This window comes from Camelus dromedarius, chromosome 2 (assembly GCF_036321535.1).
Source record: "Camelus dromedarius isolate mCamDro1 chromosome 2, mCamDro1.pat, whole genome shotgun sequence".
Taxonomy (NCBI): Eukaryota; Metazoa; Chordata; class Mammalia; order Artiodactyla; family Camelidae; genus Camelus; species Camelus dromedarius.
In genome coordinates this window covers 59005322-59023490 of record NC_087437.1, presented here as the reverse complement: position 1 = coordinate 59023490, position 18169 = coordinate 59005322, and the positions used below count along the sequence as shown (strand labels likewise).

Below are 18169 nucleotides of genomic sequence, written 5' to 3'. Positions count from 1 at the left end.
ATTCAGAGCAAACTTGTGAAGAAACAACCTTCCATTTGTGTGTCACGAGCCTTGATTTTTCCTCTCCAATGAAGGGATGGAGTGGGGTAAGTCCCGGGTGGCTTAGAAGGTGCCATCAGGGTTACAGGAAGAGGCAGCCTAATTGGAGCTGCAGTATCACTGGGCTGGAAGAGACCCAGAAAATCACTGAGTCCCTTCTCCTCCTACCTCCAGGGGAAGAGGACTAGAGCAAGTGCCCAAGGGCTGGCACTGGTTATGTCCCTGCTAGGGGACAGGCAGAGGCCATAGGAAAGGAGAGTCTGTATGAATGAAAAGGGAGACCAAAGGGTGTGAAATTCTGTCTTCTTGTCCCCTTCATGCTGAGCACATGAGGTGGTGCATTTGAATCAGAGAAGGAGCTGAGTTCCAGTCCTGCTTCTGTCCTAAACTCATGCTGCTGAACATGGTACGCATTGCCACCTTCCTGGACCTCAGTTTCCCTGTCGGGTGTCTAATGGTTTTCAGACAATGCCTGGAGATGGCGCTGACCAGGCGGGGCTCTCCCCAGCCCTCTCGTCCTTCCACCAGAATGATCTGGCTTTTGCCTGTTCACACATTGTGTGTCCTTATAAGATTTTGTTCAAAGAAAATGTTCCATTGGTTTTGGGGCACGTTTGAAGCTATCAACTAAAATGCTCTCAAAAATCCTCTCCAGCTGGAGAATCTGATGATTCTTCCCTTATACCACCCTGGCTTTTGGACTTTGCCTCCTCTGACCTGGAGTACACTGGTTCTTTAACCACTTGTATGCTGGTTTTCCTCATCCCAAAGGCTCCTTGAAACCGAATTCTACAAAAGACTATGAGGATGTGGGAGCTGTTGTACAGGCTGCTGGGGGCAGCGTACCTGGTACTTAAACTGCTCACATTTCAGTGAGGCGTAGGCTTGAGGCAGGGAACGCAGAATTACAGTATTACCCTTGTGTTTTACTTCTCTTATTCACCACCAATAACTGGCACATTGTCTCATCCCTCTCACCCACAGCCAGCATGTGTAGGACCCTGGGTAGGTGCTTAGTGAATATTTGCTGGAAGGATTCATCAATAAATGGCCTGTTCCCCTCTTTGGAGGGAATCGCATTGTATCCGTTGCTAAGGGCCTTCCCAGGGCTGACTGGAGCTCTGTGGATGCTGTGGGCTCTGTGTTTTCCTTTTGTGAGCTGGGCTGATTATAGCTGTCGGTGGTCATCACCTGTCATCGGTTAAATTGTGTCCCCTAAAAAATAATGTGTTGAAGTCCTAACCCGTGGTACCTCAGCATGTGGCCTTCTTTGGAAACAAGGGCTGTTAGAGGTTGGTGGCTGATGTAATCAGTTGAAGTGAGGTCATACTGGAGTAGGGTGGGCCCTTAATCCAGTGACTGGTGTCCTTCTAAGAAGAGGAGAAACACAGAGGCAGAGATGCACAGAGAGAAGATGGCCATGTGACAATGGAGGCAGAGATTGCTGTGATGCCTTTAGAAGCCAAGACCACTAAGGAATGCTGGTCAACACCAGAGGGTCGGAGAGGCAAGCAGAGATTCTCCCCTGTAGGTTTCAGAGGGAACATGACCCTGCTGACACCTTGATCGGGACTTCCAGCCTCCAGAACTCTCACAAGACAATAAATTTCTGTTGTTGTAAGCCACTCATTTTGTGATACTTTGTTTTGCTAGTCCTGGGACACAAATATATCACCCTACCTCCTGATATTATACTTGAACAAAAAGAAAAACTACAACCCCTTTTTCCTTTAACCTCTAGGAAATGGTCACAGGAAAATATGTTTGGTTTGAACTTAGTTTTTTGAAGCATTAATTATAGTGTCTTGTCAAAATATTTCATATATTTAAAGCTCTAAAACCTTTGTATATTAGGTCATATGTGTGGCATATATTGGGTAGTAAAATAAACAAATCACAAAGCAAACAACCTCCTCCCAAACAAATAATGACCCCCCTGCCCCCGCCTTTTCAAAAACAAATTTGCTCAAGTACTGGCCGCTCCGTTTGGCCTGAGAGTTTGTACGTTTGTTCAGTCCAGGGGTGAGTTTCACTTTGCCGTCTCGGAGCAGGGCAGGACTGTCTGGGTTAAGTGTGATGCAGGATAATCGTTCGTGTCTCCGCAGAAATGATGCTACTTGCTTCTGAATATCTTTCCTGCGTTTTGTTTCATCCAGCCATCCTCCTAGGGGGGCAGGTTTCCAGCTCTGGCTTCTCCTCTGGGGCCCTAGATCAAGGAAGCCTGGCTCCTCCCCCTCCATCCCCAAGGAGATTCAGGAATTTGTGAGACCCACCTCATTTCTGGTTATTGAATAACCGGTGGGGCATTGAATGTCAGGGCTGAGAAAACAGAACGGCCTACCTGTTGGACCCAGTGACCTCATAGCCCCGGCTGTTCTCACGGTGTCAGCTTGCGCTGTCTGTCAGCGACTCTTTCATCGCGGGCTGCGCTTACGTCAGGCTCTTCTAATCACGGTCACCCTGCTTCCAACGTGGGTGGAGGACAGTGGCTTAAGGTTCTGATTAACCCTGGGGCAGTCTTGCCAAGGAGGAAGGGGAAAGGGGTCTTTTTTTTCCCCACCAGACTTAAGAAAGGAAGATGTGAATGGGGAAGGAATAAGTGGCTTACTGTGTTTTAATTCACAGTTCACCGTTAACCTCCCAACCTGCATTTCCAGCCCAAGGCTTCCCTCAGCAGTAGATGTGGAGAAGAGCAAACCATCAGCCTCCCATCCTCCCCCAAACCTGACCCGGCTGACGAGGCTTTCCTGCAGGGAAGATGCTGTCGGCACCGTCTCTCCGGCATGGGTACCACCGCAGCACCGCTGCAGAGCCCTTTGGTCCACAAATCTTGAGTGTGGAAAACAATATTCTCTAGGCTCTAAAGGTGACCAGAGGGCTTCTTTTAGGTTGTATTTGTGGAACTACTTTTTGAAACTTTAGAGAATCTCCTTTCTTTGGAAACCGTTTCCCCCGTCTTTTCTAAGGAAACCTTTTGCATAAGGAAGTTGGAAGATGTACGTACAATTCCGAGGACATCGCTGAGACGAATTGTTTCTGTTATCGGTTGCTCGGCACCTGCTTGGGGGAAGATAAACATTCTCTTTTGAGGCTTCTTTGGTCGAGGATCTGCTGTGGTTCTCACTTAAGTTGCCAGGTAATCTTCAGCTGAGGAGAGAAAGCCCCTCCAGCCTCCCACAGTTCTCCTTAGTTCTTAATAAAAACCAAGAGAAAGGGCAGCGAGGGGCAGGCTGTACTGCATTACATGGGATCTGCCCTTGTGCTCAGTGAGTCATCACATTTGGAGGAAATAAAAACTGAAAACTGGAGTCCCTTGCCATCCATTCATTCCTTCAATGGAAATCGACTGAGTTGACTGTGTGAGAGCTGGAGTTTGGGGTGAATGAGGCAGACGCAGCCCCTGCCCTCACGGCGTTTATGACGTAGGAGAGAAGAGAAACAGGTAGAGGATGGATGGCAGTGAAGTGTGGTGAGAGTTTTGCCAGTTCTTCCGTGGTTCCTTCGAGCCCTCAGGGACTGCATCTGGCCCCGGGCTGGAGGGCTCATTGGTATTTGAGATATCCTGTCCACTGAATTCGCAAGTATTTGTGGAACCCCTGTGATGTGTCGTGTTGGATGAATTATGTCCCAGACTCTGAGCTGATAACCTCAGAGGCTGATTTAATTTTAAAATGAACAAAATGTAAAACCTTGACCCAAGAAGCTCAGAGTTGAGTGAGGGAGTCAGACAAGTAAACAAATTGCATCAAGGCTGGGATCTTGGCTCAGGCAAGGGCACAGTCATGGTCTGTACAAGGTCACAGGGGAACGTGGGGGTGGGGTAGGGGGAGCAAGGGCAGAGTGGTCAGGGGGGCCCACTGAGCTGGACCTAGAAGCATATATAAGAGTTTTTCTTCTTTCAGTGCTTCTCAGTCAAGAAGTTCACTCATGTCTGTTTCATCATTCAGTCACTCAGTAATGGAGGACTGAGTACCTAAGATGTTCTTAGCGAACTGGCTAGACAAATCATTAGATCAACCAATCAAACCAACAACTTGTTGGTCCCCCGGCAGGTGACAAGATACAGTCAAGCCCTGGGAACTAAATAGAAGAAGAGACTGTCTCTTGCTCAGGGAGTCCACAGCTGAACTGAGATGCCCAAATGTGCCCAGTCACCTCCAAAACCCTGAGTTTAGGAAAAGGTCGGTCCTACGCACCAGCAACAGTGAGTTTCCTTCTGGGTAGAAGTGAGATGCCCCCTCACCCGGGTGAGGCAGCGAGCACAGCTCTTAGTTTTTGTAACAGAATGCCAGCTCTGCTGTCTGCCAGACTGGTATCAAAAAGTAGCAGGATCAGAGGGCAGCTAATTACGTGTATCAACAATAATGTTCACTTAATTTTTTTTCCAATTATCGTATGTGCTCATTCAAAAACAGAAAAATACAGAAAGGGAAAGAAAATTGCTCTCATCACTTGGTATTTTTCCTCCTTTTCTTTCATGATTTTACATGATTATAACTATTGTAATGCACCACTTTATAATCTACTTTTGTTATTTAACATGATAGCAACATAAATTTCATTTCGAATACCAGCATAATCTTTTATCAATGTACCATGATTTACTTAATAGATTTAAGCATATGACTTTTAACTTTCAAAAATTTTCTTTCTTAAGACAAATTCCCAGAAGTGGAATTGCTAAATAGAGGAACATTACCAAGATTCTCAATACATATCGCCAAATTGTTTTCCAAAGTGTCATATCAATTTTTATTTCCACAGTATATGAGAGTTCATAAGTTTAATTCTAAATTGTCTGCTGTTTATCTCTTGCCAAAAACATAACTGAGATAATGAATGAAGCCCTGTCCTTGCATCTGATCGAGTCAACACAAATGAATAGATTTGAAATACATTAGTGCGGTTCCTTTACATTGAATTGTAAATTAATACATGCTCTTAACTTTTATTATGTGTTATTATAAAACAAAAAAGAACAGGCTCCTGCTCTCTGTCGCCCCGGGATTTCTGTGATAAGCCGCCTGCAGGGATCTTCTGCTAAACCACCCTTGACAACTCATCCATTGTGTCCCTTATATCAGGACACATCTCTCTTTACCTTCAGTCATATTTCCATTTTTTTTAAATAAAATAATGATACATAGGCTATTGGGAAGCTCATAGTTCACATTTGTGTTTGCTGGCAGTAAGGGCCCTAAGACCACCTCTCTGCTTTCGGGGTGATTGAGAACAGGTTCCAGGACCACCAGGCGAATGCACAGCAGAGTATCAGCTTCACTGACGGCGAAGGAAGCTTCCCAAACTGCAGGCTCTCTATGAATCTCTGTATCAGGGAATGGGGTGGGACTTCCTCCTCCCTCCCTGAGCCTGACTTTGGGACCTGCATGTTCTGCTAAGTACATGCTGAGTCTGCTTATTCAAGCTACTGCAAGGAAAAGATTATGGCCTACTTCTAGAAGGCCGGTGGAGTGGAAACAGCAGAAGAGTGGTGCCCATCCTGCTGGGTGGGGTGGGGGGAGGGGGGCGGAGAGTGAGGACAGATTCCCTGGGCAGGTGGCTGATCACAGCAATCCCAGGGCGACAGAGAGCAGGAGCCTGATGAGACCGAGGAGCCCAAGGCAGTGACTGCACCCCAGTGCCCCTGATCCAGTGACGACCTCCTGGTAAATGCTGCCCTCACCCAACTCATTAGCTACTCCTCCTCCCCGGGAGGACAGAGATGGGAAAGTCCCACTCCAACCTTCCCCTTTTGTGGGCTGATGAGTACAAGTCTCTCTTCTGCAGACAAGAGAAGGGAACATGAGGATTATGCCCAAGGGACGTAACTGGGGTAGCTAGCTTAACTTCGGTGTCTAACATAATCGTCCTTTTCTTCTCTCGTGGCGTTGCTGATTTTTCCCTCCATTTGTATCTTGAGCTTGGCTGTTATAAGTGTATTTATTTTTTAATTGTAAGCAGCCAGACTTTTTGTTTTGTATGTAAGTAAACACCCGTAGGCTTGGAGTTCTATGGCTGACATGTGCAAGACACAGTGAACAAATCAAGGCATTTTATGGCTGAGGCCTTAAAAGTGAGAGTCAGTGGGAACTCGAGGTACCAGCATGATTTTTCGATGGGTGGCAGGGCTTGAGTTGAGTTTGACCAGGTCTAAGAGTTGTGAGATCAAAGGCAGTGCTGGAGGTGAGACTAATCATGACTAGATATGAACAATTGTCATTCCTTTAGCCCTTTACAGTTTGTAAAGGACTTCAACATCCATTATCCTACTTAACCCTCATGCCAACTCTACAATGTGGATTTTATCATCATCCCCATTTTACTCATGGGGAACTGGGCTCAGAGAGGTCAGATGGTGGACCTGGGACCCATAACTGGGTCTTCTGGCTCCAAATTTTGTCTTTACCTCTATACCCTGCCCTACACTGTCTGAGCTGGGTGAGGAGACCAACTTGATTAAAGGGGAAACTGGTGTTGAGGCCGAACCAGACCGAGAATCAGACAGTGCAGATTTCATGCAGAGGAAATAGGGAACCACTGAAGGCTTTTGAGCAGGAATATCTTATGATACAAGTGGTGTGATCCAGCAGTCAGGTAGCTAGTGTGCATGGAGGACTGGGAGGTGGAAAGAGGGAACATGGGAGTAGAGATGCTAGTGAGGGGGCTTCTGGAAGAAACCTGGGTCTCCAGATTACATTGTTAGGACCCAGGATCTTATTGGCTTCTTCTTGGAATTCATCACAGTCCATGGGAGAAGTGAAATGCTCCGTCATTCACCGTCTTTATAAATGAGCCATGTTATTTTCAGCCTTTCTGCTTCACCTCACCCCAGTGTCCTCTCTGTAGGCAGTTGTGGTAGAGCAATGCACTGACAGTGACCGTGAGTTGGAGCAAACATCGACTTGACTTTTACTGTAGTTAATGAATATTTACTAAGAACTAGTAATATCTGGCTGCTCCTCTGCAAGAGAGGCAGAAAGAATGGGTCTGAGGGCAGCTGGTTCAGCTCCGGGCTGCTAGGCGAGGGGGGGTTGGGGAGGAGAAGGGGGAGGTGGTCAGATGGGGCACAAAGAATGCAGGAGAAGATGACCGAGGCTGGCTCCTGTTCATGCCAGGAGGGTGAGGATCAGGTATGGGTCCCCCTGCAGCAGTGACTGGCACACTCTCAGGGTGGCTTTGCTCTGTGATCAAAGGGTGTCTCAGACAGCAGCCCCAGGCCCGGGAACTGCTCCTTTCTGCTCTGTGGGGACCGCGACAGGCCCTCTGAGACTGGCTGCTGCAGCTGGGTGAGTTGGTTTCCTCCCTTCCCCCACCCCACCCCACATCAGCTCCCTGGGGGCTGCAGTGGGGAGCCCCACCCTCCTAGGGGAAGTCTGTGCTGCGAGGTGCGACAGGACACCTGAGGCCAGCCCCACTGACTCACTGTGTGCCCCGGGGCAAGCTGTTTCTTCTCTTTGGTTCCTTCCTCTTTCAAAATGGGAGCAGCTCCTTGTGGTTCTGAAGATTTGAGGGTGATTATAGCCAAACTGCAACGTGTGCATGGACATGTGTGCGCGTCCGTGTGTGTGTGTACATGTATGACTTGCTGTTTAATAGGGTGCTAAGACAGCAGGGGGGCCTTCCTTCCCACCCCCCAGCCCCACACGTGTGGCTCTCATTACTGTCAGGAGGCCTTAAGTCGCCTCCTGGAGATGAGAACAGACCCTTTAATTAGGCACCATTCCCAGAGCCAGAGAGGGACCAGCCTGGGCCTGGCTGCCCTGGCGTCACGGGGAGCAGGCCTGCGGGGCTGGGGGCAGGGAGGAGAGGCTGCGGCCGGGGCATCTGAAGGACTCAGCAGGTTTACACTTCGCTGACCTGATGGCTGAATGGGGCCCTGTCCACCCCCATGGGGGCCTGGAATCTTCAATTATGGCAATTACATCAACGGGTCGGAAGGGCAGCGCTTTCCACTGAAGAGGTTCAGGGCTTAAAAGAGAACTCCTGAAGCCACTGTTTTTTCTTTTTCTTTCTTTTAAAGGGATTGGGTTGATGGAAGAAGACCCCCATCCGCAGTCTAATTGGGCTGTGGGTGGAAAACAAAGACACGGCACATTTTGGGGGTAAAATCTGCCTAGCACGTGCTCCCCCGCCTCTGGACCTCTGGCTTTTCTCTCAGTCTTTGTGCTCCTGGTGCAAGTGCGTCTCCCTCGTCACCTTTCTGAGCTTGGACATGGTGCCTCCGTCTCTGAATCTACCCAGCACGCAGTGCAGTGGGCGGCCATCAAGGCAGCACTGAACTGGGCTGGATTAGACCTTGGAGGAGGCACTTAGTCTCTCTGATCCTCGGTTTCCGTATCCGTATAATGGGCACAATGCTGTCTCTCCTTCCTCAAGTTTGAAAGACAACTCTGCCTCCTGCTATGTACTCAAGCTATTTGGGCATTTTCTCTCTCTCAGCCACCCTTTTAGGTCGGTAACACTCCAATGTGGCCCTTGCACCAGCAGCACAGGTGTCACCTGGGAGCTCGTTAGAAGCGAAGAATCTCAGGCTCCACCCCAGACCGGCTGAATCAGAACTTGCATTTTACCAAGCGCCCCGGAAAATTCGTGTGCACGTTAAAGTTGGAGAAGCGCTGCTCTAGACTGAAACTTGCACACAATAAACATGAGTTAAGTGAGTGAGTGGGAGTGAGCCTGTGACTTTGTTGTCATCTGTAAAATGGGGCTAATAATCTTTGTTCTTCCCATACGAGGACCAGATAGAGAAGTCATTTATCATCGTAAAGGCATTTTATCCAGTCACTCACGAATCCACTCAATAAACATTTGCTGAGCAGCTTTAAGGAAGATTTGGGGGTTTAGAAAATATGTTCTCTGCTTAGGAATAATTTGAAGTATTCTAAAAGCCTGCTCTTTAAAAGAGCTAAGTACAATAAAATGTGGTAAGTGTTGTCAAATAGCTATGCTCAAAATAGGGGATGGTAAGGGGGAACAATCAATTCTGATTGAAGTTCGGGGCTAGGCATCAGGAGAGTCTTCGCCCAGGTGTGTGAGCCAGGTGGAGGAGGGAGAGAAGGTCCTTCTAGATGGAGGATTTGCGGTATGAAAGGGGGTCGGGGTTGGGGTGGCCATTAGTCCTCAGGTCTAACAAGTGACCAGAGTGGTAGGGTGTTTGCAGATGGCCCCGCGACTTGATGGGCGAGTGTGGACAGGAGGGGTCTTGCTGCTTGTTTCATTTCTTTGGGGCCCATCGACTGGTTTATTTCAGCTTCCAGTTCCAGGTGTGGCCACCGGCCTGAGAGTTATAGTCTTGCCTGCGCTGTCAACAGCCTAAGAGGAAGACACTTTTTTTTTGTTTTTGTTTTTCTTTTCATTCCTCATCTGCTCTAATAAGTGAGGTTTATTGCCAACACCAAGGTCCTACTTCCTAAGATTTTAACATAACCCTGAGTAGCCGGGTTTAGTTAAGGAAGGGAAGTAGGTTTCTAGATTTGTCACTTATTTTTATGACCCTGTTGGAAAGTCAAGTTGGCACCTGTGGTAACAGAATTGAGATGTCAGCGTGCTTAGGAAATGGCCAAAGCCTTCCTCCAGCACCACTGACACCTGTCACTACCCTGCTCCCCCACTGCCACCCCACTGTGTCTGCAGCAACAGAGGACACAGGCTCAGGGTGACATGGCCCTTGGCCAGTGGGCAGATGACAAAGGTACAGATACCACTGAGGCCCCGCAAGCAGAAACCCTGATATGCATGGAAGAGGCGGCTCCCACGTGATGCAGCCGAGGGCATGGGGGCCACGTATCTGGGCTCTGCCTGGTCATAGCCGGTGAGACCAGGAGTGAGTGTGGGGGACACCAGATGGCATGTGCAGAAGCAGGCATGGGGTGGAGTCTGCATTCTCCTGTAGGCCAGGAGCCTTTCAGCTTGACAGGAGGGTGGAGTTCTCACCAGCTTGTCCAGGCCTTCAGTGCACACACACCGACCGGCCCTGAACGCAACCATGCGATGGGGAGGGGTGGGGCCCCTGGGCTGGGCTCTGATGTGGTAGGAAAGCAGCCTGGTGGATGCTCAGGCCCCACTGCAGAGCTCTGAAGCTAAAGGCGAGGACTTTGTCTTGCTTGTGTGGGACAGCGCCCTTGGGTCCCAAGTTAATATTTAATCCAGCTTGCAAATAAAGGTTATTTGTCTCTGGCAAGGACATCGGGGCAAATGGCTTTCTGTACCAGTGCCCTTGATATTAGCATTTGTTCTCTTTAGGCAAAGGAAATAGATCGAATCTTCCCTTTTCCCTCGTCTCTTGTAGTTCTCTGTTGGTGGAGATGGCCAGCTGTTAAAAAATACGACTCCAGGGGGTTTGCTGTTCAGGGTGGATCTTTCTGATAAACTTGGGCATAGCATAATGCAGAAATAGCCTGAGATGAGCAGCCAGGTGGGGCTGGGTTCAAATCTGGGGTCCTCCACTGATGAACTGTGGTGCTTAGGAAAGGACCTTCACCACTTCACGCCTCAGTTTCCCCACTGGTCCCGCACAAGTGACCTACCCTCCTTGCTGGGTCGTGAGGACTGAAGGACACAGCACAGTGACAGTTGCTGTGCTGGCTGGTGTACTTGGAACTTGGATGTGGCTCCGCCCTCAGTGGTCTAGAGATGGAAACTCAGAAGGCTTTCCATTCACGAAGACCATTGCAATGTCAGAGCTGGGGCAAGCAAAGGAACTCGTGTCAACCCTTCATCAGCCAGAAAAGGAAACTGCAGCCAGGAACGCCCCACCCTGCAGGGCCCTTGTGGCTGCCACGCCTGTCCTCAGACCCACACAAACACCGCAGGAGAGGGAGCCCCAGTGCCCTCAGGTTTCCTGGACCTATTCTTGTCACCCACCCTCCCTCCACCTGACCTGGCATTTGCTCTCCCAGCTCCAGTCGTCTTGCCTTTTGGACTTGATCCTTGCCAGTTCCTTGCTATGGCCTTGAGTCTGCTGGAAAGTGACACTCGGTGTATTACTGCTGCCGCCTCTGGTGCACACACCTCCCTTTGCAGAGGGGCCGGGAGTGCGGCTCTTCAGAGAATGCTCTCCTCTTCTCCTCGGTGCTGTGTTGGTTTCCGGGGTTGCATTTCCTCTCTCTCTCTCTCTCTCACTCCTTCTCCGTCATTGTTTATAGCTGTGGGGAGCAGTCATTCAGGATTTTGGGGGTGAACATGCCATATGCCTGCTTCATCAAGCAGTAGGAATCAACAGGAGGAAAAAGGATGCTCTTAAAGCAACATGAAGGAATCAAAAGGGCTCCCCTTAGGTGCAGAGGGAAAATCCTGAGCAAGCTCCTCACGTCGACGACTGAATCTACCTCCTGTAGATGCTATGCGGTGTCCTGAAGCATTCATCTCCCTGCTCTGAACCTTAGTTTCCTTTTCTGTGAAATGGGGACAGTAATGATTCCCACCTAGGCAGCATCATCAAGTTGGTCTCTGGATGTGGAATTACTTGGTAAGCTTGCTGAGCCCCATACACTTGCCAGGGAGCTGCCAGGCCAGTTCTCAGCCCCTTTCTGGACTGAGGTCTGTGTATCTTCCACTGGGCCCTGGTTGTGCTTCCCAGCCCCCTACAGAGGCCCCTCCATTTCCAGGAGGGGAGAACCTCAGCTGTGGGTCCCATCTGCTCCCTGTCCTTAGGCTCTTCTCCCAGATGAGTGTGCCTTGTGCGTGGTGAGGAAGCTCAAGGGATTCTCAAGGGTTACTTTGCTAGGAGTCTCCAGATGGGATCTCCCATGGCAAAGATGCCTGAACTGAGGACCCTGGCTCCCATCACCCCAGTTAGAGGTAGCAGAGTAGTGTCCAAGGACACATGTGGGACCGCATGGGTGACAATGCATCCCTAGGTAGGCAGGAAAAAATGTCATAAAGGGCAGCCTTTTGCCTCTTGCCTTGGCAGTAACCTGGCCACCAGTGGCATCTGCATAAAGCATTTACACTCACCATAAAGAGGTTAGAAGAATTGTCACAAACTTCCCTTAGAGAAAGCAGCATTGGTCTGGAAGTAGTTACTAGTTCATTCCTTTGGTCATTTGATCAGACATTTGTCTGTGTGTTTCTTCAACCATGACATGTTTTATCAAGCACTTACTCTGTATCAGAGCTGTGCTGAGTCCTACATACCTTATGTCTTGTATTAGTCAGGATAAATTAGGTAATGCTGTGGTAACAAACAAGCCCCAAATCTTAGTGATTGGAAGCAACACAAGTTTATTTCTTACTGATGTTACATTCCCAATACAGCTTTCTGGGGAAGGGGCTGCTCATGGTTGCCAATCTGCTGGATGCTCCACCATCGGATGCCACGATTTCCTTTGAACTCCCTGTGGCAGGGGAAGTGAGCATGGAGAACTGTGCACCAGCTTCTAAGTGATTCTGTCTGAAAGTGATATGCACCACTTCTGCTCATATCCCATTGGCCAGAGGATGTCATATTGCCACATCTAACTTCAAGCACAGGGTAGAGAAGTGTAATCCTTCTCTGGGCTTTGAAGAGAAGAAATATGGAAATACTGCAAATGCTGTTATTTTCTACCACCTTGCTAACCCTCACCACAACTCTGGACATAGTTAGTATTCTGATTTTACATATGAAGAAATTGAGGATTAAAAGGGTTAAGCACCTCCTCCATATTTGCCCAGCAAGTTTGAAGGAGAAGGGGGATTTGAACTTGGGACCCTCTGGCTGCAAAGCCTTTGCTGGTTTCTTTCTATCACCCTGCCATGTACACAAAATGCCTGTATCAACGGGTAGAAAACTTCAGCTAGTCAGCCAAAGAAGGATGGGTCCCGTGCTGTGTGGTTTTAGAGGAGGGAGAGATCACTTGATCACTTCTGGTTGGAGAAATCCAGGAAGCTTTCACTGAGGAGGTGTCTTTTGCCTCCAGGTCTGAAGGAATAGGCCAGATGTGGACCTTCAGACATGTTCATTCTTTCAATTGATTATTTATTCTGTGCTATGTTTACATCTGGCAAATCTTTATAAAATCCATTTAGTTCACACTCTTAGCTTAGTTCACACTCTGTCCTCACAAGAGAAGTCCTAGAGTGATGGGGGTGGGAGGGGAAGTCATTCTGAACTGGGTTTGATTGAGGGACGTTCCTGGAACAGACCTTGGGGAGAGATCTGATGCAGTGCGTCAATTAAGAACTGGATTTCACTGCAGATTTACTGCAGCCTCCCTGCCTCCCTCCCTCCCTCCCTTCATCCCTCCCTCTTGAGTCCTTAATGCCTGCTCTCTGCCTCCGGAAGGGCTGAGGGCTGGGGCAGCGGAGGAAGGAGCCAACTCTGACACAATTTTTGGCCTCCTGGGAGTCCAGTGTTTAATGATGGGAGGGATAAAGTTGCTGGGCCCCAGGGTCCCTGTGTTTGCCTAGAAACTCAAGAAGAAGCCTCCAGTGTGGGGCAGAGTGACCCCATCGTGGGGTGTGGGTAACTGGAGGAAAAGAAAATAAGCCAGCCATCCAGAGCAGGGGGAGAAGCTGCAGGGCGGCCAGAGGGGGAAGTCCCGGGCCTGCTGCTGAGAGGCACTGAATGAGTCAAGACCCGGCACTGCTCCCTGACTGCGGTGGGCAGCTGGGCCCTCGGGCTCACCCGGAGGCTGCCCACCGCACCTGGCCTTGCCCACAGCTGTGCCCCAGCGAGTGGCCCCCATCGCTGCCAGAGCAGAACTCAACCGCTTCAGTGCATTTCTTCTGCCTCTCACCCCCTGCTCAGGGAGAGCCTGTTTCAAGGACAGAACTCTGCCTGCATCAGGGATGGTCTGCGGAAACCAAGGAGGAGAGATGCTGATGACATCTCTGCACACACACTGAGGCTTGGCTGTGCTGGGTTCCCTTCCGAGACTCATGAGCTGCCAGCAAAGGCCCTGAGAGTTTTCTGCTCTGGAGAGACGGAAGTTCATTCCTGGTGCCCCTTCACTGAGTCTGCGTAGCTTCTACCTCTAGGTCTCTTTTCCCACCATCGAAGGACCTCAGGCTTGGAAGAATCTCAGAGGGTCTCTAGGCCAGTGGTTGCTAAAATGACTGCTCTTCACCTGGGAAGCTTTTAAAAATATAGTTTGCCAGGCTCGGAGCCCAGATGTTCTGACTCAGTAGGTCTGAGACTGGTCCCTGTCCAGCTGTGGATTCTGCGTGTCCCATGCTCCGGGGCCCGGAGAGCACTTCCCCGGTTTGTGCTTGGCAACCAGTCTTTTCTTGTGAATTTATCGTTCTCATTAAGGGAATGGCTCTCCAAACCCGCTGAGAGGACCAACGCTATTGTGCTTCTGAATGCAGGGCTGCCCGGCTGGGAGAGGGTTTCTGCCCTGGCTCAGTTCCATTTCATCAAGAAGGAGCCCTTCCCTGGGGCGGGGGAGCAGCGGCTGTGTCAGCCACGGTTGCCTTGAGAAGCTTCCCCTGAGCAGTGTGGAGAGCCGGCCAGCCAGAGCTGCCCTCGCCAGGGCAGCACAGCTGACCCCCTAAGACCCTCCCTCCAAAAAACCCACACCCCAGGCCGCTGAAGAGCAGGCTGTCTTTTGGAGGAACTGAGACCCTGGGCATGTCTCTGGGAAAACACTTTGAATTTCATTTCTGATTGCCAAGAAGGGCTTAGCAAAAAGATGACAGTGATTTTGCTCCACATGCCAAGATATGCTCGTGCGGGCTCAATTGTGCTCTTTGTCACCGCTCTGGGAGAAGAGAGGGGACAGAGTTCCCTTCCCACACTGGAGCTGAGCAGGTTGAGCTCAGAAAGGGCATGGGGTTCTGAGGTATTCAGTCGTTAAGAGCCATGATGTATGGAAGGTGCCCTCAAATTGTTCAGAAAGAAATTGTGTGTGTGTGTGTGTGTGTGTGTGTGTGTGTGTGCGTGTGCGTGCACGCACAGAGAGAGAGAGAGAGAACAACTGATAAAGTAAATGGGGAGAAATGTAACCAGAGTGAATCATCTGGCTAAAAAACATACAGATGCTCTTGTATTGATTTTATTTTTACACTTTTTTGAAATTTTTAATTTATTTTCAAATAAAAATTTCTTTGAAAAGAGGATGCGGTTTATTTAAGAACACAGAGCAGATTAATAGTGGGACCCCTATCCATGTAAGCCTACAGGTCACATCTTATCTCTTTATTTATAAACTTCTTAGAGTCAAGTAAATGCCAGTTCGTGAGCCCACCTTCCGCAGCCACCTAGATGAGCTTGTGTGCCCTGATTTCGTGCAATTTTCCTTTCACATATGACAATAGATAGGAGTGGATTATTTTTAATTTAGTACCTATGTCTCCCACTGGACTGGAAGCTCCAAGAGGGCAGGGTCTCAGTGGTCTTGTTCCTGCTTTACCCCAAGGGTCTAGCACAGCGACTGAAAAAGAGGAGATGCCCAGCTATGTTTGTTGACAGGATGAATGAATGAGTGAATGAACGCTGGAGCATGGACTCCAGCTGTGCACATGGACTCACATGTGCACTCACAGGCTCCTGCTCTCTTTTCTTAGTTCCATCGCTCTGTGTCATATGCAGGCTGGAGATGCCAGGATCTAGAGGGCAGCTGGCAGGGTGGCATCATGCCTCTGGAAATGACATCTGGGAGTGAATTCCTTTGGGAAGAGAAGATGCCACCCCTTCCCAGCCAGCGCCGCCCTCCCCTCCCACCTCAGGCCATGAGCTCTTCCGGGGGAAGAGTGATGCTCTTGCAGCAGGTGGTGAAGGGATCCCAGAGACAGCGGTCTGGGAAAGGGGGCAGGGATGCGGAGTGGAAGCTGTTGCCTTTCCAGAAACAAAAGAGCCTTTTAAAATCACTTGATATCATGCCTTCCTGCACTGGGCCTTCGCCAAGCCTCCCTCTTCCTATTGTGGGGCAGCAGTAACACCAGAGACCTGTACTCGCCCCTCCTGATGCACCACATGGGGTAGGGGGACAAGAGCTGTGCTGGGCAGGCTCATGTGCTCCACGTGTGCCCATTAATTGAAGAGTTTTTATTTTAAGTTTTGAGTAAGTAGCACATCCACATATTCCAAAATTCAAACTGAAAACACACATGAGGCGAAAGTCCCCACCCATGTCTTCCACTCATCCGGTTCTCCCTTCTGATGTTTTTAGTTCTTATGAATCCTTCTACGGGTGGCCTGTGCATATCCAACCAACCACATGTATCCCCATGCAGTGGTGGAATTCCATATGCACTGTTTGTATCTTGCCTTTTTCACTTAATGACATATCTTTGTGCTCTTTCCATAAGAATCCATAAAAGTATCTTTGGGCTTTTTCTTGGCTACATAGTATTCCACAGTACCAGTGTCCTGGGGAAGATGCCCCCCTAAACCCCGTATCTAAGGAGCCATGCTCCAGCCTTCCCCTGCCATGCTGTATGCATGAACCGCTCACTCCTGTCCCTGGATTGTACTGAGTAATGAGGGGCGATAGAGATGGGAGGGACCTTACACCTGTGCTGTTCAGGACAGTGAACCTGGCCCCATGTGGCTATTGAGCCCCTGATACATGGCCATCCAAATTGAGATGTGCTCTAAATGTCAAATACTCACTGGATTTTGAAGATTTAATTTAAAAAATGTGGAAGATCTTATGAATTATTTTCAGATGATTTCAAATGAAAATTATCGTTTTTGAATACATGGGGTAAACAAAATCTACCATTAAATTTCATCTTAAAGTATATTTTTTAAAATGTGGCTACTAGAATTTTAAAATGTATGTGCTCGCATTCACGGGCAGCATATTTCACTGGACTAGATTTCCCTGGAGACTTGGAGCCCAGGGGAGAGCTGGGGATGGGAAGGAACTAAATAGATTAGGAGGGGGCAAAGTAAAGGTAGAAACAGATGAGTAGCCTGTTGAAAGCTCCCAGGCTGGGGGTCAGGAGGACTGGGTCCCTGCCTGAGTCAGCGACTTCCTGGGAGACTCTAGGACCAGCCTCCTTCCTTCCGGGTCTAGGTTTCCTCCTGTGTGCAAGACAGTGACAAGAATCTGAGAATGTTGCCTCCGGGAGGGCAGGAATCCCTCTAGGCTTCATCCTCTGCTCTGTCTCCAGAGCTAGAATGGGGCGTGGCACAGGCTGGGTGCTTGCAGAATGAATGAATGAAAATAGGAGGTAAAATGGAAAATTTGAGTTTCCTTTCTAGGTAAGCGTTACACTCATCAAAGCATCAGGAGTCGGAGGCTCTAGAGATGGCAGGATGCTCGGACTCTGAAGCCAAGACTCAGGAGGCAGGAATGACAGAAGTAGGACCACCTCCAATTTCTTCACTCCTACCACCAAGAACCATCAGGAAGCAGGCTGTTACAAATGAGCATTTGCTCTTGGTAACGTCTGCTGCTGATGCCGCCTGGCCATGGCCCCCCTCCTGCTCCTGAGGGAGAATGGGCTCAGGAGGAACCCATTCAGAACCAAGGGCTCAGTGTTTTCCAAGCCTTTCAGTCAGAAGGGCCTTGCTCCGGCCTGAATCGCCAGGTGGAGGCCCTGTCATCTCGCTGGGCCTCCCAGCCCCAGGCCACTGGCCTGGGGAAGCTGGAGTCCAGCCCCGAGGCGGTGAGGAGCCAGCCTCTAAATCACTCCTGCTCGGGTGGGAGGGCCGGGCCAGGCACGGAGGGGATTTTCCTAGATTATATTGAAAGAGTGACAATGGGGAGGGAGAGGAGCTGGGTTCCCACAGAGTGTCCGGTCACTCCTGCGGGGGGCTGTGGGAGCCAGGCCCGGCTGCCTTTTTCTCTCTGGGCAGCAGCACACACAGTTTTTAATAATTAAGTAACTTTAATTGTCCTGGGAAAGCAGAGCTCGCCTTGGGGCACGCTGCACAAACTCATAATTAATGTTACCAAGAGCGATTAGCAAAGGAGAACTGAGAAATGATTCACTTTTTAAAGAGCACCTCACTGTTAAGCCTTATTATCTGAAGTTTAGAACCTCATTTATCTGCTTTGAGGAAAAAAGAAAAAGAAAAAGAAAAAGAAAAAAAAAAGACCCAAGACCCAGAAGTGAATGCATGTGAAATGAAAACTCCATGCCTTTGTAATCTGGTTTAAAAACATCAGATGGGAAAATGTTGCCATTTCTTGATTCCATTCTGCTGACAGAAGGAGAATTTAAGACAGAGGAATATAATTAAGGCATAATAACGCAT

General features: G+C 49.2%; 1 long non-coding RNA gene across 3 annotated transcripts; it reads right to left on the bottom strand.

Moving 5' to 3' along the window:
- Nucleotides 1-1909: 1909 nt before the first annotated feature.
- LOC135318911 (uncharacterized) lies at nt 1910-11097 on the bottom strand. 3 transcript variants are annotated; one of them, XR_010377357.1, is made up of 4 exons: nt 10919-11097; nt 3044-3096; nt 2381-2899; nt 1910-2203 (listed from the first exon to the last, which is right to left on the bottom strand). It is a non-coding gene; the product is annotated as an uncharacterized LOC135318911 (long non-coding RNA). The 3 variants fall into 3 exon arrangements; XR_010377355.1 differs by having other exon boundaries at nt 1910-2899; XR_010377356.1 differs by lacking the exon at nt 10919-11097 and adding an exon at nt 10566-10616 and having other exon boundaries at nt 1910-2899.
- Nucleotides 11098-18169: the final 7072 nt, after the last annotated feature.